The 23,763-nt window shown below is 43.2% G+C and overlaps 1 protein-coding gene across 2 annotated transcripts in view; it reads right to left on the bottom strand.

The window, feature by feature from the left end:
* The window catches only part of LOC122796386 (zona pellucida binding protein), a 944,481-nt gene that overhangs the window by 841,756 nt on the left and 78,962 nt on the right, over nt 1-23,763 (bottom strand). For both annotated transcript variants that reach the window (XM_044064828.1, XM_044064827.1), the window contains exon 2: nt 405-530. The gene's annotated coding sequence lies outside the window, so the exon portion shown is untranslated. The remainder of the gene's footprint in view (nt 1-404; nt 531-23,763) is intronic.

The raw sequence follows: 23,763 nt of genomic DNA, 5'->3' as shown, positions 1-23,763 counted from the left end.
AAAAAAAAATAAAAAAATGTTATTCACAGAGTAGAAAATCAACTTCTGTAGTTTAGGGACTATGCTGAGGTCCTGAGAAACACAACAGTCTGCTGTACAGCTGCCCTGAAGGAGGAAACCCAGCAGTTAAGTCAGGAATCAATGGCATGCACTTAAGAATGGAAAGCCATTATTATAGCTTAGTTGATTTTGGTACAGTTTACTATTCTTGGTCAGTGAAAGAATCTATCTGGAAAATGAAGGCTGCAAGGAGAATAAGTAAGGATATCTGAATAACTGTATAAAAAATAAATTATTTTTATTTCCTTTTTAACACTGCAATTGAAGTTCTATATACGTTCAGTCAGGGTAACAACTACAATGTAAATATAAATATAAACAGATAAGTAGACAGACAGATTTACCTTCAGATGTAGTAGATCCAAGAACTTCAATTAATTCTCTGGCACTTTCTGAAGTATCTATGGTTATCCATTCATGATTGTGCCATTCTGTATCCTCGGATACATCTGCACTTACTTGAATGAAACCTGTAAAGAAATGAAACAAAAATAATAATGCATCTGCTTATGAGAGACTACTTGTTGCAATTAATGTGATAATTACCTACAGTATAAATAACTTCTGATTTTAATGGAACTGGATCAACTACAAATCCTCAAAACTCTTGAGCTTATAAAACAACCACCTCATAAAAATAGCTCCTAAATGATACCTTCAGTAGGCATAGGTGCGCAATCCATGTACTTAAGAATGTGCAGTCTGCAATCAACCATATTAAAAATAAAACAAAAAATGTTTTTTGCATGGGGGTTTTGCATCCCTCTTTATTATTCTCATTCTAGGGTTGCTGCACTTCATAAGAAAGAGCAGTCTACAACACACACTAAAAACCTATCTTACTCTTTCTTCAGGAGTTAGCAATCTCACATTATATAAAACACAACAGTATTCAAACATCATCACATTCCATCTACACGAAGGGGGTACCAAGGAACAAACAACTAATTCTACAGGCTGTAAATCTTGAGCAGCAGTAATACAAGCAATCATATACTGAGTAAGCAGTGGAGGCTTGTTTATGTGGTTAATGCAGGTTTCAGTTCATCAGCCTCTTTTTACAAATGTAATAAAACAAGTCAATTTTATAACATGCCATGTGGATATATGAACTCAGAATAGGAAAGGTATAGCTGTGTAAGTAAACTTACCATAACAGTAGATGTTCAAATGATCACTGCTGCAGTACAGCTTGCCTGGAATAATTTTGATGTGGTGGGAATAACAAAAGGGTATAGTCCAAAACAACCATTTGGAAATAGTCTGCTTAGATACAGGTTGCCTCTTCATTTTACCTTCACAAGAAATGAACAACTGATGGGAAATTCTGAAAGATTTTGTTCTGTCAAGACAACACTTCAGTTGTCTGTAGACATCCAAGGTATAAATTATTCTTTCTCCCTCATATTGTTGTTCAGGGAAGAACACATGGAAATGGACAATTTGGCTTAAAGTAAATTCAAATACCACTCTAGGCATAAAAAGGATTAGTTCAAAAGTAAATCCTGTCTCTGTGGAAAATGAGATAAGGTTGACCCACCATAAGAGCTTGCAACTCATACCCTTCATGCAGAGGTCAGAGCAACCACTAAAACTGTTTTCCATGTTAAGAACCTCATCTCAGCAAGATGAACTGGGTCAAATGGAGCAAGTGATTTCTCTTCTCACAAATTCCAGAATTGGAATTTTAAAGAATAATGGGCATTGGTGCTGGGACCAAAGGAACTTCAAATACCATTTTATCTTTTGCATGTGGAGTCTTGCAAGGGTATTATGAGAATCAGAGATGCCATGAAATCCAGAATCCAGGTTTTCCCTTGCAGTGGCCAAAGTCTGAGTAGAAAATCCCTGGAATAGATATGAATATAAATCTATTTTTCCTGTGTAAAAAAAGCTCTTTGCACCGAGGCATCTAGCAGATACCCGAGAAACACCATCCTGTGTGATGGAATCAACAAAGACTTTTGATTGTTCTCTTGGAATTCCAGCCTGTATAGGAGATCTCTCACTCAAGTGAAAGATTCCTGACACTCTGAAAAATAGTCTGCACAGATAAGCAGATTGTCTAACTATGGAAAAATGTGGATACTCTGTAACTGCAGTGTGCTATAACTGGGGCTAGACACTTTATGAACACCCTTGGAGCAGTGGATAGCCCAAAGGGTAAGGCAGAGAACTGATAATGTGATCTAGACACATAAAACCTTAAGAAACATCAAGATGGATAGGAATGTGACAAGCAACTTTTAAATTTAAGGTTACCAAAAAACTAAAATGGGGAAGAATGGGTAACAGATTGCATAGTGAAAGCAGTTTGAACTTGTGCACTATCACAAATTGGTTTATAAAAGAAAAGTCCAGAACTGGTCTCCAGGTATTTTGCTTCTCTAGCACCAGAAACACTCTTGAATAAAAATCTCTTCCCCACTGGGAAGGAGGAACTGTTTCTACTATCCCCTGAGGAAGCATGTGCTGAAGGACAGGATGGAACAGAGGGGTTTGGTCTGGTGGATGTGTAACAATTTCCTGTAAAGGAGGGATTAATTCCCACTGCCATCCGTACCCCTGCTGAATCAGTCTCAAAACCCATTTGTCTGAATCAACCTGTTGCCAAATAGAGAAATGGAGATTCTGGATAAAGGACTAACAGGGCTGGAGGGATGTACAAGGTCCTGTATGTAGTCATTTTGATTGCCCTTTATTTGGGGGGGGGTCCTGCTTTCTTTTAGGAACATCCCTGCCATTGTTTTTAAATGTCTGCTTAAAAGCATTTTCCTGAGACTGCTTCATTTGTTTCTTGTCAAAACTGGAAGAGAGACAGCAGAAAACCCCTTGGAAAATTTTGAGAAGGACTGAAAGATCTTAAAGATTCCTTGTATCAGCTTACCCTTATCAAATTTGCAGCAGACGGACCAAAAACTAAATCTCTGTCCAAAGATGAATTTAAATCTCATTTTTAACATACTCTGGCAGGTTCTGAGAATGCAGCCTGGCAAACCTCCTCAACAAAGTACCACAGGCAATGACTCTGTATGTGTTATCCACAAACTCGTACACACATTTTAAACAATGAGTAGTGACTTGAGAAACAGAAAGAATTAAACCACACAAAGCTGATTTTTCTTCTTACAGGAATGAGCTGCATATAAAGCATTCATCATACTTTCACAATTAGAATAAACTTTAATACATAGATTAGTACTAGGCTAACTGTCCTTGTGAGCCATTTTAAGCCTAGCCAGTTATCCCTTATGAGACTCAAACCCTGCACCTTGTCTTTGTAAGACAAACACCTTAACCATTAGGCCAATAATTCATTATTCTAAAAATTAAAGCTGCAGAAGCATAAGTTTTTTCCCAAACTTACCAAATGTTTTACCATCCTTGTCAGAAGGGGAAGGATTAGAGTTAACAAAAGCAGCTAGACTGACTAAAGCTATAACTAGTGGGTCAGGTCTGGGATGAGTGCACAGAAATTTCAAAGACTGGGGGACTTTGTTCATTCTTCCTGTATTCATAGGTAAAGCAGGTTGGCTATCAGGAAAACCACAGGCTTTGGCAAACACATCTTCCAGTGCTGGCAGCACCGGGGGAATGGGAGGAAGTTTTGGGTATTTCAATTGTTACATTTTATAGTATGCTCTGAAGGAATGAGTAACCTCAGTGTTCTCCCACTGAAAACACTGGCACATTCTGGAAATAGTCTCAGAGAAAGAGAATCCTTGATTGGGGGATTCAGATAACATGCTCTCTTCTGAGTCAATCAGAATTCTGAGAAGAAGCCCAAACACCCTAGCCCAAAAGTTCCTGGAATTCATAAACTCAAATGCCATGGAACAACTAGTCACCATCCCCACAAGAGGAGATAACATACTTGATCTCATCATCACGAACATGGGAGCACAATGTTCAACACCGGAAGTATACCCCTCACTGGTGAGATCAGATCACAAACTAATCTCGCTGGAGGTCCTCATCCCACCCCCACCTGAAATAAAAAAGACCACAGTAAAGAACTTCTCAAAAGCCGACTTCACACTTCTAAAGACTAGTGTGGTCTCCTTTAAGGCCCCCGAGCCGGTGGAAAACAATACTCAAGCCGCTGAATCACTTACAAATGCCTTCTACCAGCACCTGCAGGACTGCATGGATAAGGCAATCCCAAGCAAAACAAAGACTCTTTGTACCAAAGGCAAGTGTCCAGTCTGGTGGACCCCAGCCATAAACAAACTCTACAACAAAAGGAGGAAGCTACTACAAGATAGAGCAAAATCCTTAAAAGGTAAGACACCCTTGATCACTATAAGTAAAAAACTAAGAGCTCTCATAAAATCATCCAAAGCAAATTTCGAGAGAAAAATAGCTAAAGACTCAAATAAGGCCTTCTTTAGCTATGTTAGAAACCTAGGAGGAAACTCCCAGATATGCTCAGAACTAGTTCATAATGATGTGAAGATTACTGATCCTACAGACATTGCCAACATACTGGCTGACAGGTTCAGTGCAAACTTCTCCCTCCCCAAAAGGAGAGATATCTATACCAAACGAGTGCAGCCCCCCAAACATCTCCAGCGCCCAAGTGAGAACTGCTCTCTCCAAAGCAAAAAACACAGCATCCATGGGACCTGATGGTGTCCCCGGCTGTGTGCTCCACGAACTCAATGAGGAATTAAACCCACAGCTAGGACAGCTGTTTAATCAAAGTCTTACCTCTGGATACACTCCAGGAGTGGCGCACTGCAACTGTGGTCCCACTTCACAAAGGCGGTGCCTCCACAGACCCTGGAAATTACCGGCCCATTAGCTTGACAAGCCTTATCTGCAAAGCCATGGAGAGGATCATAATGGACCTCATAAATAAAGACATAGGGAATTTGCAGACTTTGGATCCAACCCAGTTTGGCTTTGTCAAAGGCAGATCATGCCTTTTAAACTTGGTTGACTTTTTCGAAACAGTCACCAAAGCCATTGATGAGGGAAAGACAGTCCATACAGCCTACCTCGATCTGGCTAAGGCCTTCGATACAATACCCCCCCCTCGGGTATCATTGAAAAACTCATCAGCTTAAATGTTAACCCATACATCACAAGATGGGTTGCAAACTGGCTGAGTGACAGAACCCACAGGGTCAGAGTTGCTGGCGCCATGTCAGACTCAAAGCCTGTCACAAGTGGTGTCCCACAGGGCTCAGTCCTGGGCCCACTCTTGTTTGGCATCTACTTTTCCGAAGTACAAGCAAACACAGGAGGGTTATGGCTGACAAAGTTTGCAGATGACTGCAAACTGGGCGCCATAGTAGAAAACACATCTGACACAGATATCCTTCAGAAGGGTCTCACAGAAACGGATAACTGGTGCCAGAGCCACGGCCTAAAGTTAAATGCCAAAAAATGCATAGTCATACCCTTCGGGAAAAACAAGGTTACCCCTAGCTACCAAATAGGTGGCAATCCACTGAGCACAGAAGAAGTTATCAGGGACCTGGGGACCCAGGTTGATAGTAGTCTGTCATTCGACACCCATGTAGCTAAAGTAGCTAGGAAGACCTTCTACATTGCCCACCTTATCATGAAGGGATTCTCATCTAGATCAAGGGAAGTCATAGTCTCCCTTTACTCATCACTCATCAGACCAATGATTGAGTACAATGCCCCATTCGGAATGTATCTGACCCGACACTTGCAGCATCTGGAGAGGCCACAAAAGTTCCTCACCAAAAGGATAAAGGGTCTCAAAAATCTGTCCTATGCTGCCCGACTGAAAGAACTCCAGCTCTATTCAGTCGCTTACCGCTTGCTCAGAGGTGACCTTTGCCTAACATACAAGGCCATGTCAAACCCAGATTTGATGAATATGCTTCACCTCAAAAAATCTAGATCCATCAGAGCCACAAGGGCGGGAGACTTAAACCTCGACACGGCTATTAATAGGACATGCTGGAGGGATAGATTCATCACCCAAAGACTCCCTATGCTGTGGAACAAAATCCTGGTACATGTGAGGCAGAGCACCTCGCTGGCCTTGTTCAAGAGAAATCTTGACCAATGGATGGGAGATCACAGATATACCCCAGGGATAACCTCAGTGTCACTGCTCGACAGAGGCACAGCAAAATAATGGGTATAGTTCCCCATACTAAAGGGGTGGCGTAAGCCACAAAACGATGGGCTAGGCTTGTAAATGCCCTCGGGCAGATAGCCTAGTATGAACCTATGAACCTAAGAAAATGCTGTATCTGTCCCATCACATTCCTCTCCAGATTCAATTTCCTAAATATTTTCCTGGAGAGATTCGATTTCTTGAATTTTGTCAGGAAAAGAGGAATCCTTTTTTTTTCTTTTACCAGATAATAGCCTGTAAAAGACCCTGAACCAGACTAAATAAACTTCTCCTGTCCAGTGAATTTAGAGCATGAGCAGATATATGCTTAGTTTTTGGTTTATTTTTGTCAGGAAAATTAAGGCAACAGGGTTTTTAATTAGCAGCAATACCTTCATCAGGGATGGGCACAACATTCTAGTTAAGCAGGGGCATCTTCTGTGCCCTTTCTCCCAACACTGACAAAAGTGTCCCTCCCTTGTCCATTAAGGTGATCCTAGCAGTTGTAGAGGATGTGTATAACCCACCACCCATAGTGGCTGTATGTACAACACAGCAGGGTCACCCATCTGCAGCTGAAGCAAATTGCTAGTCTGATGTTGTGGCAAAGGCTGTTTAGTTAACATTTTCTTTATGTTGCCAGAAGAATGACCAACCATGGGACTGGTAGTTTGTTCCACGGTCAAAGCAAAAAATGATGCCTCTTTCCTGGGGGAAACAAGCCGTTCAACACAGTAAAATAAGAAGTTATGTACCTACCATAACGTTCCATGTTAGTTGTCTTCTCTCGCCTTCTTTCTTGCTTGATGGGTTCGGAGCCGATCCCTCGGCTCCGACTCGGCACTTGCTAAGCTCGAGAGTCACTTTTACCAGCTCGAGGCAGCCCCATATCCCATGATGCAAGGCGGTAAGTACCCAGATCTCATTTGCTGACAAAGGGCAATAGCACCAAGCATAAAATACTTCCCAAAGGAAGAAAGAAAACTTACAGATGGAAGAAGGACCAGGTCTGAATGGTCTTCAGCATAACAGTTTCTGATAACAAGGTCTGTCCAGGCCAGGGGGAAGGAGGGAGGGTCGCAAGAAAGAAGGCGAGAAGACAACTAACATGGAACGTTATGGTAGGTACATAACTTCTTAATGTTAAGTTGTCAATCTCGCCTTCATTCTTGCTTGATGGGACCGCGTCCCTAGCACCTCTATCCTGGGTGGCTCAATGGAACAAACTCTTGAGGACTGTAGAGCCAAAACTGGCTCTGTCCCTGGAGGCCAAGTCCAATTTGTAATGGGAAACAAAAGTGTGAGGAGTAGCCCAAGTGGCCGCTGCACAAATAGTGTCCAAAGGAAGTCTAGCTTGAAAAGCTGTAGAAGTAGCTAAGCTCCTAGTTGAATGTGCTTTAGGTTTTGAGCACAGCTGTTTTCCCCTGAGCGTATAAATTTCAGAGATGACCAAGAAAGCCATCTGGACAAGGTCACTTTAGAAACAGGAAGGCCTTTTTATTATCCGCATAGGAAACAAAAAGTTGATCAGATTTTCTAAATTTTTGTTCTGTCCAAATAATATCTAAGTTGACGGTGGACATCAAGATAATGTAGCTTTTGTTCAGCTCTATCTGAATAGTTAGGGAAAAATACAGGAGATCAATGGATTGATTCAAATTGTTCTTTGAAGCGACCTTAGGTAAAAAGGTTGGGTTAGTTCTCAAAGATACTCTGTCTTTGTGAAAAACCAAATAGGGGGGTCGAACCGAAAGAGCATGAAGTTCAGACACCCTCCTGGCAGATGTAATAGCCACTAGGAATAAAGTTTTCCAAGAAAGATATTTCAGGGAACAAGAAACAGCTGGCTCGAAGGGGGGAAGAATCAAGGATGTCAGCACTAAATTTAGATCCCACTGAGGAGGAGGATTCCCAATTGGAGGCTTTAGTAGGAAAATTCCTTTCAAGAAGGCCCTGCAGAGCCTATGGGACATAATATTATGATCTGCTATCCCGACATGAAAATTGGAAATAGCAGCCAATTGAACTCTGACTGTGGAAGAAGAGGAGCCTGCATGAAAAATCTCTGCTAAGAAGTCCAGGACTGCCTGAACAGGGGCAGTAAAAGGATCAATATTCTGGGCCTTAGCCCAATAAGAGAAACGTTTCCATTTGCTTGTATAAATCCTCCTGGTAGAGGATTTTAGCGAAGTTACTATGATGTCTCTAACTGGGTTAGAGATCAAAGGAAGCCTGGCTAAGGAAGGAAGTGGAGCAACCATGCTGTGAGGTTGAGAGAAGGGATTGACTGGTGCAGCTGACCCGATTGGTGAATCAGAAGATCTGGCACTGGGTCCAGATGCCACGGCTGCACCAAAAGGTGATGATGGAGGAACGGGAACCAAACTTGTCGAGGCCAGTAAGGGGCAATGAGAATCAATTTGGCTCTCAAAACGGTAGCTTTCTGGATCACCTGAGGGATCAGAGGAAATGGAGGGAAGGCATAAAGAAGTCCCTGGGGCCAATCCTGGGTCAGAGCGTCTCTTGGGGGATGGCCTGATAGAGGGAAGAGGCTGAAGAAGTCTGGGCATTTGCTGTTTTGGGGAGTAGCAAAAAGATCGCAACATGGACGACCCCATTCCAGAAAAATCTCTTCCGCTATAGATTGCTTGAGAGACCACTCGTGAGGCATGAGAATAGCTCTGCTCAATCTGTCCGCTACAATGTTGGTTTTCCCAGGGATATGCGTTGCTACCAGAAACCGATGAGAGGAGATCGCCCATTGCCATAGTCTGAGCGCTTCGACACAAGGGGTAGGACTTGGTTCCGCCCTGTTTGTTGATATACCAAACTACAGACATGTTGTCTGTGTGGACTGCAATTGTCCCTACGGGAAGAAAGTCGTTGAGGGCTTGCAACGTTAAAAGCACTGCTCTCATCTCCAGGACATTTATGTGCAGATGGTACTCGAACGGCTGCCACGTCCCCATGAACCATCCTACCCTGATAATGACCCCCCCCCACCCGATCAGGGAGGCATCCGTGGTGACAGTGGCTATCGGGGATGGGGGTACAAAGTACCTGCCTTGGTGAACCTGAGGCGATGTGATCCACCAAGCAAGATGCTCTTTGCATGTCTGTGTCACCAGAATCTGGTGACGCATTGGAAGTTGCTGGTATGACCATTGTGTGAACAGCATCCACTGAAGAAGGCATGTAGAATCGAGCCAGGGAAGAAGAGTAATGGCCGCAGCCATGAGACCTAATACCTTTAGAACCATTCTGGCCTGTACTTTCTTGCTGGCCAGAATGATCCTGACATGACTCTGAATGTCTGAAACTCTTTGATCTGTAAGGGTAGCTGACATCGAACAGTGTTTAAGTTTGTGCCTATGAAGGTAATAGACTGGCAGGGCGATAAGGATGACTTTTCGAAGTTGATTGAGATGCCCAAATGAGAACAAAGGTCTATTGTGTAATCCCTGGCTTGTATAAGCTGATGCCTGGTGGTGGCTGACAGGAGCCAGTCGTCGAGATACGGAAACACCTGGAATCCTTGACGCCTCAGGTGAGCCGTGACCACTGCCATGCATTTGGTGAACACTCTGGGGCTGTAGTGAGACCAAAGGGCAGGGCTCTGAACTGGAAATGACTGGACCCCAGCCGAAGCGGAGAAATCTCCTGGAGCGTCTGTGAATTTTGATGTGATAGTACGCATCCTGAAGATCTATTGAGCACATCCAGTTGTCCTTCTGTAAGAAGGGCAGAATTGACTGAAGAGTGACCATTCGGAATCTTGTCTTCCTGACAGACTTGTTGAGTCTGCTGAGATCCAATATTGGTCTCCAGTCTCCCGTCTTTTGGGGACCAAAAAGAACCTTGAGTAGATTCCGGCTCTGAATGGTCTATTGTAACTGGCTGAATGGCTCTTTTTGCAGTAGTTTTGAGACTTCTAACTCTGCAACCTCCCTTAGACCGGGTGGTACGCCTGGAAGGGAACTTGAGGGAAGGGACTTTCCTCGAAAGGAATTATGTAACCCTTGGATATGATCGACTGTACCCATCTGTCTTGAGTGAGGGAATGCCAGGCTTCTGGGTACAGTGATAATCTTCCCCGACTGCCTCCAAGGAGGGACAGCCGGGCAACACCTCAGGGATGCTGAAAGGGCTTGTCAGAGAGAGGCTCCCTGTTTCCCTGGTTTTCGGACCCCTCTGCCTCTAGAGTGGCGTCTGTTGTTGTTACCCCTCTGCCTCTAGGGGTAAACTGACCACGTGAATCCGCGTGACTCCTTGGGATTTACGGAACCACATTTTCCCACCTTTCTGTCCTTTGGGATAAGGTCTAGAAGGGGTGGAAAAACGGACTCCCACAGCAGAAAGAGTCTTGCCGTCCTGTTCGCACCTGGTCAAGGTTTCCTTCACCTGAGGGCCAAACAAAGCTGACCCATCAAAGGGAGAATTTGTGAAGGACGCCTTAAAGGGATCCGCAAAATCACATAGCCGCATCCAGGCTTGGCGTCTAAGAGCCACACCTGTACCTGCGGCTCTACTCGCTCCATCCGCAGCATAAGATATTAGCCGCATGGAGGAGTTTGCAATGGAATTGAGGGTTCCTAGCTGCGAAGCAATTTTTCTTGAGCCCCTGCAGCTGTAGGATCCTGAACTACTTCACCCAGCTCCTTAAGGATATCCCTCTGGAGTCTGGTGAAGTGACATAGGTAATTCAGCGAACGCATAGCAAAGGTCGCTGAGGAAAACATCCGCTTACCGTACCTATCCATGGTCCTAGAGTCCTTATTAGGAGGATGGACGGGCACGGAAGGATCTGCAAGTTCCTTTCTGGTGGCCGCAGCCACCACCATGGCATCAGCGGGGACACCCTTAGTGAGGAATTGCTTGTCACACGGGGCAGTGATAAATTTTGAAGGCCTCCTAGGGACTGGCTCTACAGAGTCAGGAGCTGCCCACGCCTTTCGTGCAATAACCTGCATAAGGGGTTCGAAGGCGGAGACACCCAGGAGGTGGAGGGCCGAGATCCAAACGCCTCTAGGTATACTGACTCATCCTCAGAGGGATTGTTGGTGGGCCAGTTTCCCCTCTGTTTCAGGAGTTCTAGGATGTCTGAGAAGGAGACATCCTCAGAGGGGGATCTAGGGGGTCCCTCTGACTCATCAAAGTCAGTAGCCGAACTCCCAGACTCGGGGGAGGCTACATGCTTCGTCTTACAAGTCCTCTTCCTAGGAGGATCTCCTGAAACATCAGGAGAATCCTCGGAAGAGGGGGAAATTCCCAATGGGGAAACCTGAGGCGGAGGATCCCTGGGTCCTGTAGCAAGAGAAGTGGCAGAGATGTCAACAGGTACTATAGAGGGAGGAGCTACGGGAACAGACTGCTGACTGATACCAGTGGCCAGTACACTCTTCATCACCTCGAATGCTCCCCTCCCAGGCAGGTCCGAGAGAACCCGCCCAAGAGCTAGGAACCCAGGGACCACCGCAAGGGAAGTGTCCGAGGCAGATGTGGGAGCCGAGCTCACCAAGGGCGACGCTCCAAGGGTAAGAGCGGGTTCGGACAAGGGTCCGATGCCACTCACCCCTCGGAGGAGACCATGGAAGCCCGACCACCGAATCCCTCTAAGGAAGGTCTCAAGAGGAGATAAGAGTAGAGGCTGAAGGAACAGAAGGGGTATCCGTCCTCCAGCCGTAGCAGTAACCATTCCCGAAGACTCCAACTCCAAGCTCTGGGGTAGAGTTGAAGGAGGAACTGTAACGGGTGTGGACCAACAGTCGCCTGTTGAGACGGACTATGTAACATTTGGGCCAGTACCTGTGACTTAAGTAATCTACTGACCACTCTCTCTAGGTCATGATCTGACAGTCTGGATGACCTTGAAGATCGGCTCCGATGGCTCCGTTCTGAAAGAAGAGGTGAAGCCGGAGCCGAAAGTATCGGCTCCAAGGAAGGAGACCTCGACCTCTTCCTGGAATGAGCCATTGGAGCCGATACTATAGATCCTGTCGGAGCCGACTTCTCGGAGCCGACAGGAAGCCTCGATGTATCGGCTCCAGCCGGAGCCGATACAGCCACCAAAGTAACGGTGTCGGAGCCGATCGGAGCCGACACCGATGCCTGTGCCACATGGGTGTCGGAACCGATCGGAGCCGACACCGAAGTGGTCGATACAGATTCGGCACCGATAGCCATCGGTGCCGAAGGCTTTGTTAAGCCAGAATCGGCTCCAGCCGCGCGATCGAAGTCAGAGCCGAGGCCGCAGGCTTAGACACAGAAGCCTGGGCCTTGGAAGATTTAACTGATTTAGATGGAGCCGACTTAGCCGGAGAGCCCTCCGGCTTAAGAAGGCCCCTAAGGATCAGTTTGTTGCGTCTTTCCTGCAGGACTCTCTGGCTAAAGGAATGACAAATAGCACAGGAGTCCTGCAGGTGAAGAGGCCCCAGGCAATACAGGCAAGAAGTGTGACCGTCTGTCAGAGACATCTTCTGACAGCACGAGTCACACTTCTTAAAACCTGAGACCCTCTCCTTTGACATGGTGCTTAACACAAACACACACACACACCAGTCAAAAAATTAACTTAAATAAAATACCAAAGGTATTTGTATAAAAAACACACACACCCTAACAGGGAGGGGATGGGATGGGTAAAGTTTGACTAAAATAAATTAGAAAAGACAGGGATTTTCTGTCACAAAATGTAAATAATTAACTAATAACTAATAATTAAGGGTTTTTAAAGAAAAAGGGGCTTAAATATTCAAAAAGTGAATCACTTACCAGGAGCTGGTAAAAGGAGGACCTCATAAGCAAAGCGGCAAACGAAATCTGGGTACTTACCGCCTTGCATCATGGGATATGGGGCTGCCTCGAGCTGGTAAAAGTGACTCTCGAGCTTAGCAAGTGCCGAGTCGGAGCCGAGGGATCGGCTCCGAACCCATCAAGCAAGAATGAAGGCGAGATTGACAACTTAACATTATCACTTTTCACAATAAAAACACTCTACTACACTTCACCAGCCCAGAAAGTAATGTAAACATAGTTTCTCCATAGAAAAAAATGCTGTTAGAATGTTTAAATCATCTTTTAAACTGCCAAACACAAAAGGGAGCTCCTGTTTATAAGTACTGCAAAATCACATAACAGTCAATAAAAATACATAGTATTAGCTTAAAAGTACTTACCCACACATAAAAGTAAATTTAAACATTAAAAATAATATATGGAAAGTTTTCCCTAAAATGAACTTTTATGCCCGGCAATGGAACAACACAGACTGGCCATTGATCCTCATAAGCCTGCAGAGGGGCGCTGTCTTCATCTGCAGGAAAGATCTGAGGGACCTGATGCCCAAACCTGTCTTTGTAGTGAGCTCAGCTCAGTACAAGCAGTTTAGGCATGTAGAAGGTGCCCTGGAGCTTTGGAATTTGGCTGGCTGTTATATCCTATGCAGGATATAAACCCCATATAGTTTAGGCTAATGCAGCAGTAATCAATATAAAGAACATACAATAGTCTTGATTGTGTAGAAAGTGTTCAGTCTGCATGGAAGATGTGGACAGCTTTCCCAAACTTCACTGAAATCCCTTCTTCTGATCCTGTGTATGAGATTGCTTAAGCAGCTTTTGTTGAATTTCCCTTTGTTTTTATTACCTTAGCTATTACAATTTCAAATGGTATTTAATATCTGGTATACAGCAATATCTCAGTTTTATTGCCCCTAATGTTTTACTGAAATTTCTGCTTTTGTTTGTTATTTGTACATTCTACTATTTATTTTACAGTGTTTAGACTTTTATTGTTTCAGAGTGATTTGGTGTGATTTTCTTTACTTAAAATTGTCATGCTGTACTTTTCTTCACACAGAACTAAAAACCAACTTCACAGTGCCATTAAAATATGATTCTTTTCCAGGGAAAATACTAAAAATAGAAAAAGCCATTACTACCCAGCAAGACATAACACCAGGAAGAAAACGACATTTCAGGTTATAATGAAAGTGAAAATCTCTGAGAATTGAGTGAACACTGCAAGAACATTAAAAATGATATAAACATCTGTCCTTTCACATCTCCCTTGAAATGTCTCTCTTACATGTAAGCCTAGTAGTTTAAGAAGGTAACACGAACAAAGAAAAAGAAATCACATCTGAAAGTATTCCATGGAGGATTCCCCTACTGATAGGTGCAGACTACTGCAAACTTTAAGGGCATAGTGTTTCACAAAGCTATAACTACAATTAATTTTAGCAAGAAATAGCATACATTTGAACTTGCAATAACTAAATAACTAATGCTGTTTTAGGAATCATGACACCTTGTTGAAATGTAATTCATGAAAAAGGCATTCAGTTAGACTGCACCCCTAAAACAATGAAAACATGAGCTCTTGCTCTAGCTAGTAAGGCATAAAACATGCTTTCTAGTTTTTGTAATACCATACAGTAGCAATGATACAGATAGGCCTCATCTCGGTATGCATGTGATGAAAGATTAGATACTCAAGATGCATACATAAGAATATATAGAGAGAGATGGCTTGTTTCATGTGTTGCTTAGTTCTCATTAAGCAGTGTGTAGTCAGTCTGGCATCTAACACAGAGCGAAGAATATGCATTCTCCCTTATTCTGCAAATTCACAAAATATTTAGGAAGAAGTATAGGTAGATTAAAAATATTCTGACCCCATCTTTGGCAAGAATTTTGAAAAGATAAAATTGCTACATTTTCTTTGTGAAGTCTATAGAAAGGATACTTCCATAAAGTACATTTACATAATGTAATTATCATACTAGTAGATTTTCAAGGAAAAGACAGTGCAACCAAACTGATAACATTTGGGTTTACTCACATAATTCTCCCTTTTTGTGTGTCTGACTTTTCATCAGCTGTCTCATTCTTTCCTATAAGGACCAGTTCTGGTCCTGTTCATATCTTGGAATGTATGTATGTGTGATGATGTTAGGTATTGCCAGCTATGCCAGGAGAAGTAGGGCAGTGGATGTGTAACATATGTCAGCACAGCTAGCTGGAGTTTTGTAAAGAAGTATATGTAATTTGTATATCAAACTGATTTGCACAGGCACTTGTGTTGAAAATGTATGTGTAAAGTTGCTTGTGTTAAAAATGTACCAACAGTGGGTCTTGACTGTATTGTAACTGATTAAATGTATACAGAGGATACTAGAAGAGAAGAGGTTAATCTCAGCCCCATCCAACTTTTAGAAAAATATCCTGAAATTAGCTTACCTGGCTTAGGCCATAAAGATTGTATCTTACAGTTCTGATTGCAGCCAGAGACTAAATTTCTGTGCCAGAGAATGGTTTATTAGCTCCTGTAGGAAGAATGGAAGTAGTTTATGGTTCTATAGCTTCCAGATGCTATAACACATCTCAAAGCTCTATCTGTGTGTATGGTAACATGTATGTGCTAAATTCTGATTCAGTTTCTAGGAATGGGGGTAGCATGGGAACCAGAAGACAGATAATCAGATGGATGTGATGTCATTCTGTAATCTGGGGCAAAAATTATGTTTTAATACCAGATAGGAGAAAAGTCTGAGAGCCCTCTGTTTTTGGAAAGTGACAAAGGAGGACCCCTCACCTACTTCATCTCGCCTTGCTCTAGTAAGTGACCAGGGATTAGTAATTCTTTAGATCAGTCAGGAAAATACAGTAAGATTAGTTAAGTGTTTTTCCTTTATCTGTGTGAATCTGTTTGTGTTATTTTAATATTTCCTGTATCTGAAACTCTGGTGTTTATTGTAAATAGATATTCCGTAATTTCATATTCTTTTATTTGTTATTAAATACATCTAAACTTTTCATTGTGGCTGGTCCTTTAGAGAATATTTTAACTTTTGAAAGTACTTATATCTATTTGGTGACTGTGGCCACTCCTGAAAGCCTTACTGTATTGGTCAAAAACATTACCATTTGTATTAATATTAATTTTACTCAGTATAACTGGATACCTTTGTAAGAGTCTTGGAGTAGCTGGCTTTGGAGTGTCTGGTGGCAGTAACTACCTTATAGTCTGGGCAGAAGGGGACATAGCTAGTAAATATGTGCCAATCTTTCCCAGGTGTGCGTGTGTGTGTGTGTGTGTGTGTGTGTGTGTGTGTGTGTGTATAAAAGTCAAGTCTCAAGGAGTGTGTGTAAGTTGCTTGAAACAGGGACACAAAGCACTGGTTTCACAGAGAGGGTGCTGGAGGACTTGGCTTGGACACTCAACTGAGGAGTCAACTCTACAGCTGTGTCAGTGGGGAGTCTTACTGGGGACCTGAAGAGAGAGAGAAAGAAACCCAGACACTGGACTGAGTGTGTTCCCTGTGTTCTCTTAAGGGAAAGAGCTGCATCTGGAAATACTGTGTGTATCTGTTTTATTCCAAGTGAACATCCCTCTCCAGTGTCAGTGGTGAGGATTCAGTCTACTTGACTACTGACAGAGAAAGGGGACATCACACTATGCATGCAGAGGTGTGAGTCACTAATTGCATAACATCATGCATGCTTTTCTCTTCTTCAAGCCACATAATGATCTCAAAGGGAACTATGTTTGTAACAGAAAAAACTCACAGTAAAAGCCAAATTATCAAAATAATTTAGTAATAACTAATAAATATTTTAAAAATAAACTGTTATAATCAAAGTCTTCAAGTGGGATGCAGGGTAGGTATTTTTATTACCACAGTGATATTTCCTCAAAGGGCTATTGCTATGGACTGTTTATGGGTTCTTACTAAACAGGTGACCTGGGTGACAATATACAAGCCAGCCATGCTACTCAAAGAATTTAGCAGGTGGAGCTGGAACTCCAATCATTGTCAGCAATACTGCTTTCCCCAGGAACAAATTTGGGGGGTACCCATTCAATCATCAGGGCAAAACTGTAAAAAGGCCAATGTGTTGTACTGAATGACATACAAGTAAAGCCTCTTCTATATGTTGATATTTCTTTCGGTGAAAAGCCTGTCTCCAAAAAGGTCCGTTTATGTTGTGATGAAAACTGTGCAGCTTGGGGTGAGTACTTTTAGTATTAACATTATTTGTTAAGTGGAGGAGGTTTATTATGGCAGGACATTTCATAGCCCAAAAGACAAGGCACAGATTAACACACAGTAGCTGGTATGACAGAGACAGAATAGTGAGAGGATTTGTAATATTCCTGACAGAACCCACATAGTAAAAGTAGCCAACTCCAAGTCCGACTTCTGACAAGTGACGAGTGGAGTACCACAGGGTTTGGTCCTGGGTCCTCTCCTGTTCGGCATCTACTTCTTTGAAGTGCAGACTAGCACAGAAAGTCTTTGGCTAACAAAGTTCGCAGATGACTGCAAACTGGGAGCCATAACAGAATTACAAAAGGGGCTCTACAAAAGGGGCTCACAGATGCTTGGTGTTAAAGTCATGGCCTCAAGCTCAATGCCAAGAAGTGCATTGTCATCCCCTTTGGGAAAAACTCGGTACCCATGAACTACCACATAGGCGATGGCTCATTAAACAATGAAAGTGTGATAAGAGACCTCAGGAAATAGGTGGACAGTAGTCTCTCCTTTAATAAACACATCGCCACAGTAGTCAGGAAATCCTTGTACATGGAACACCTCATCACAAAAGGGTTCTCCTCTAGAAAAAATGAGGTCATTGTTCCTCTCTACTCATCCCTCATCAGACCCATTATCAAGTACAATGCCCAGTTTAGCATGTATCTCACAAGACATCTACAACAACTGGAAAGGCCACAGAAATACCTCACTAAGAGGATTACCGGCCTCAAACAGATGCCATATGCAGACCGTCTCAAAAAAACTCCACAGCTTTACTCTGTCACATATCGCCTACTCAGAGGCGATCTCTGCCTAACATACAAAGCTATGTCAAACACAGAGCTGGTGGACATGCTCCTCTTAAAGAAATCCCAATCCCTCTGAGCTAAACGGTCTAGGGACCTAAACCTTGTCACCACAATAAACAGAACATGCTGGAGGGATAGATTCCTGTCCCAGAGACTTCCCATATTCTGGAACAAACTACCTATCTATATCAAACAAAGCTCCTCATTAGCACTCTTCAAGAAAAATCTTGATAATTGGATGGGAGATAGGAAATTCACCCCGGGGATCACTTCTGTGGCTCTGCTCAACAGGTGCACAGGAAAATAATTTTCTTGGGTGGCAAAAACCAGGGTACCATTTGGCTAGGCTTATATAGGCCTGGGGCCAATAGCCTAGTACCTACCTATGAACCTATGGCCAGGTCTTATCAAGAAGGCAATTTTATCAGTAGGAGTACAGGCAGATGCAATATTTAGGAAGATGACATTAAGTACAGTGTCAACTCTGGTAGGAACTTGAACTATTTGGTCTAGTGGTACCTAGTGCTACTTAGATCTTCCACAGCTGTACTATCTTCTCTAACAGTAAATTATAATCTATAGATAGATCCCAAGCAAAACTTTTCAGTTGCCAGAGGTGGAAAATTATGGGATCTACTGTAGAACTTCCTGCCCTACCACTATACTTTGCTTCCACCCCAAAACGTTTGACAAATGTGTGTCTACTTGTCAACGTGATAGTTTCTAAAGTGTCTTATGCAGGAACATTTCAAAAGTTCATTGCTGAAGTTCTTGCTGTTCTAGTGGGATGTGTCATAAAAGTGCCTTGCAAATGTTTAGTTTAATTATCACAGCAAGTAGACAACCAGTTGCACAGTTTTCTTACTGACAGACATACCTTTTTTATTTTTTGAAGAAAACAAACAGCTCATTTCAGATGTAGAAACTGAAGTCTATAGAGATCACTCATCTGAAACAAAAATAAGCTTTCCAAGCTACCTACATGATTTTATCTATTTTAAGTCAGTAACAATGCAATGTATTAAAAATGTACTATAATTTTGTTTGAAGCAATTATGTCTGCCTTTCAAGTTGCCAAGGTAGAGTTTAATTATATAGTAGGGTAATAAATAGCAAAACCTGGGATATTTACATTGATATCTCCCTCTAACTACTGTATGCCAATATTTTTCAGTGAGGGAACCATGGGCATTCACTGATGCCAAGATTACTTATGCTTAAATAAACTTGCTTCCACTTTTCTTTTAGGATACCACATCGCTGCTTATCATTTTTCAATGAAGCATAAAAAATATATTTTAAGGTGTGACACCCATGCACTGGCCCAGTAATCAAAGAGCCTCAATCCTCACCATTAGCACCAGTGAGGGGCATGCACATTGGGAAGGATAACAAGTAAACACATAGTAAAGTACAATTTCCCTTAAGAGTACACACAGATCACAGTCTGGTTTCTCCCTTTCTCTCCAGATCCCCAATAAGACTCCCCACTGGCACAGCTATAGGGTTCATATCTCAGCCGAGTAGTCAAGCAAAAACCTCCAGTACACACACACACACACACACACACACACACACACACACACACACACACACACACACACACATGCATGCACACACACACACACACACACACACACACACTTTGAGATTTGGTTTATATACAAACACACAGACACTCATGGGGAAGGCTGGCACAGGTTCTCCAGCTATGACCCCTCCTGCCAGGCTATAAGGTAGTAATCACTGCCACCAACTACTCTTATCAGCTATTAATAAGGCCCTTCCCAAAGGGTGACCAATTTCACTGTGTAATATTACTGTTATCCAAATAGTAAGTGTGACCCAGGGCTAAAGCTATTGGAGTGGCTTGGATAGTATCACCAAATAGATGCAATGTACGCTAAGAGCTTAAATTATCTCTGCACAAAATAACCACAGTTGAAAGGTTTAAAAATATTTAATAATAAATAATAAAACCACAAGACAAATCTTATTACTTCAACACAATGACATTACAGAGTTCAGAGATCACAGGAAATGCTTTAAAATAATACTGTAGCATAGTCTGACATAAATATAGAAAACAGCTAGACTAATCTGGCTATTTTTATCTATCTCTAAGAGAAACACTGTTCTGAATAAATATCTTGCGTACAGAGCAAGTGTTGGTGAGTGATGTTCTTCACACAAAATCTAAAATGCTTTATCTTTCTCTCTGAGAAAGTCTTACATTGATACACAGTACTGCTGAGTCTTCAGATTGCATCATTCTTAACAGTTCTGATTTAGTTTTCCAGGCTAACAGAAACTCAAAATGTACATTTCTCTTTGTAATCTGCACCTGCAGGAAGCCACAGCAATAAAAGACATTTTGCATGTAAAATCGAGTAATTAACTCTTGTCCTAAGACAATAGAAATAATTCCTTAGTCCAGACATCCTGTCGCAGAGCTTGAGATCAGTCATAAAATGCTTTACTTTATCAGCTTTCTTCCAGCAGGGTCAACTGTGGTTACATTTTTGAAGTTCAGTACAACATAAAGTTTAATCCTAACATATAGTTCTCTTTATATTTGTAGAACAAGCCTGTGGATTACATTAATATTTACAAATGACATAGAATTATTTACAAAATTCTATCTAGCTAGGCTAGCAGCCTTCACATAAGGTATAATTTAGACCTTTTAAAACATACTTTCTTATGTAATCTTAGCGATGATAAAGGATGCTAAAGTCCAGTAACAAACAGCTCTTGCTAGATAAAGTAAATTTGTGTAAGTAAACTTACCATAACAGTAGATGTTCAAATGATCACTGCTGTAGTAGTCCAGGTTATATGGGCTATATCCTGCTAAGGATATAACAGACAGCTACAGAAGCTTTATTTGACCTAACATTCACCCAAACCATTAGACATCTATAGCTGAGCTGAATTAAAAGAAAGTTTGGGTGCCAAGCCCTTCACAGCTTTCATGCCAGCTCAGAGAGGGAGGCTAAGCCTCGAGAGGACACATGTCTACACCCTAGCATAAAAAGGCATGCCAAAAAAAAGGATGAAGGTAGGGAACGGCTACTCCAGCAGTCATCATTCGAAAACAGGTAGTTATATACTCACCATAATGATCGATATATGTGGTCCATCTCGCCTCACATTCTTTACTCACAGGTTCGGAGCCGATTCGGCCAACTTATTTTCTAGCACAAAGTCTCTAATTGGCTGGGCTAACCCGGTATCCCAAGATGCACCTCACCCTAACCCCAGATCTAGTTTGCAGCCATCCTAATCACACCCCACGCACACAACTGCCACTGGAGGGCGCTCCAGCCTGAAAGGAAAGAAAAAACAACTGACATTGAAGGGTTCTCAGAACCAATTTTTCCTCCAAATCCTATAGGAAGGGGGCAGGTGGGAGGGTACATAAGAATGTGAGGTGAGATGGACCACATACATCGATCATTATGGTGAGTACATAACTACCTGATGTTATGTGGTCCTATCTCGCCTACATTCTTTACTCATGGGACAGCATCCCCAGCACCTCTATCCTGGGCGGCTCATAGGAAAATACTCCTGAGAACCGTGGAACCAAAGGAAGCCCAGCCCCTAGAAGCCACGTCCAACTTGTAATGAGTAATGAAGGTGTGCAGAGAAGCCCAAGTGGCCACAGCACAAATATCATCCAATGAAAGCCTTGCATGGTATGCTATTGATGTAGACACTGCCCTGGTAGAATGAGCTTTAAAGGGAAAAGGTAAATTTCTGCCTGCTGATGAATAGATAAAGGAAATACAACCTTTGATCCATTTAGAAATTGTGCTCTTGGAAATAGGACAACCTGTTCTGTTTTCTGAGAAGGACACAAACAGTTGATCAGACTTCCTAATATGCTTAGTCCTGTGTAAGTAGAATCTTAGTTGTCTGTGCACATCCAACTGGTGAAACCTAAACTCTGCTTTATTGGAAAAGTTTGGAAATAACACTGGTAACTCAATAGACTGATGCAGATTAACGGTGGATGACACCTTTGGAAGGAAGGACGGGTTAAGTCTCAGGGAAACTCTGTCCTTATGGAAGGTCAAATACAGAGGCTTAATGGACAAGGCTTGAATCTCTGATACTCTTCTGGCCAATGTAATGGCTATCAGGAAAGCCGTCTTCCAAGATAGAAATTTTAATTCACAGGTGGCAGCCCGTTCAAAGGGCGGTGAAGTGATGGCTTGTAGCACTAGGTTTATATCCCATGGCATGACAGGTTCTGAAACCGGAGGGCGAAGTAACCAAGCGTCTTTCAAGAAGGCCTTACAAAGTTTATGGCCCATAAGGAAGGCTCGTAAGATGTATGAAAGTTGGAAATTGGAGCCAGCTGCACCTTAATGGTAGCAGGCGTGGAGCCCTGTCGGAAAAGCATGGCTAAAAAGTCTAAGACCGACGGAATTGGGGCTGTAAAGGGGTCCAAACCTTGGGTCTGTGCCCAAATGGAGAATCTCTTCCACTTGCTGGAATAAAATCCTTCTGGTGGAAGACTTATGAGACGAAGACAAGATGTGTACCACCTCAGGTGAAAATGAATGTCGTCTAACTAGTGATGGAAATAGAGCAGCCAGGCTGTCAACCTGAGGGTTCGCAGGGAGGGGTGGAGCTGTCCTGACATGAATCAGTAGGTCTGGCACTGGGTCCAGAGTTCAAGGGCTGTCCACTGCGTACTGCTGAAGAAAGGGGAACCATACTTGTTGAGGCCAGTGTGGAGCAATTAGAATCATCCTGCTTCCCAAGGATATGGCTTTCTGAATCACTCTTGGTAACAGAGGAAATGGAGGGAAAGCATAGATCAGACCGGGGGGCCAATCGTGGACTAGAGCGTCCCTGGGTGATTCCCCCTGTGGGGGGATCAGTGTGAAATACTTGCTGCATTTGGCATTGAGAGGGCTGGCGAAGAGATCGCAGCAAGGCTAACCCCACCTGTTGAAAATTTGAACCGCCACTCAGTCGTTCAGGGACCACTCGTAAGGCATTAGAATAGCTCTGCTCAGCCTGTCCGCTATCACGTTGGTCTTTCCCGGAATGTGCGTTGCCACTAAAAACCGTTGGGAAGACACTGCCCAATGCCACACTCACATGGCCTCTCTGCAGAGGGGATAAGACTTGGTTCCCCCCTGCTTGTTCAGGTACCACACCACGGGCATGTTGTCCGAGTGAATTGCAATCATTCCCCGAGGAAGAGAGCTTTGGAGTGCCTGCAACACTAGTAACACCGCTCTCATCTCTAGAACATTGATGTGCAGGTGTACCTCGTGATCTTGCCACGTGCCTTGGACTGTCCTGCCAAGATAATGCCCCCTCACCCCATCTGGGAGGCGTCCATGGTCACCGTGGCCACTGGAGATGTAGGAATCAAGCTCCTTCCTTTGTCCAGATTGGTGGAGCATAGCCACCAGCGGAGGTCCTGTTTGCACTGTTCCGTGAGAAGTATCAAGTGAGAAAGAGGAAGTTTCTGAAAGGACCATTGGGCTGAAAGGAGCCACTGTAGGATCCGCATGTGTAACCTGGCTAGAGGCACCAGCATGATGGTGGCAGCCATGGATCCCAGGAGCTGGAGAACTAACCTGGCCTGAACTCTCTTGAGGGGCAACAATGCGTGAATCTGAGACTGCAGCACTCTTATTCTCTCTTGTGACAGAAAGGCCCGCATTTGAATAGAGTCTAGCTCGGCGCCTATAAAAACAACATGCCATGAGGGCAGCAAGGCAGACTTT

The sequence above is a fragment of the Protopterus annectens genome, chromosome 3.part0, assembly GCF_019279795.1.
Source record: "Protopterus annectens isolate FY-2018-M chromosome 3.part0, PAN1.0, whole genome shotgun sequence".
Lineage (NCBI taxonomy): Eukaryota > Metazoa > Chordata > Ceratodontiformes > Protopteridae > Protopterus > Protopterus annectens.
Note: the sequence above shows the minus strand (reverse complement) of the source record. Positions and strands in the feature narration are given on the sequence as shown.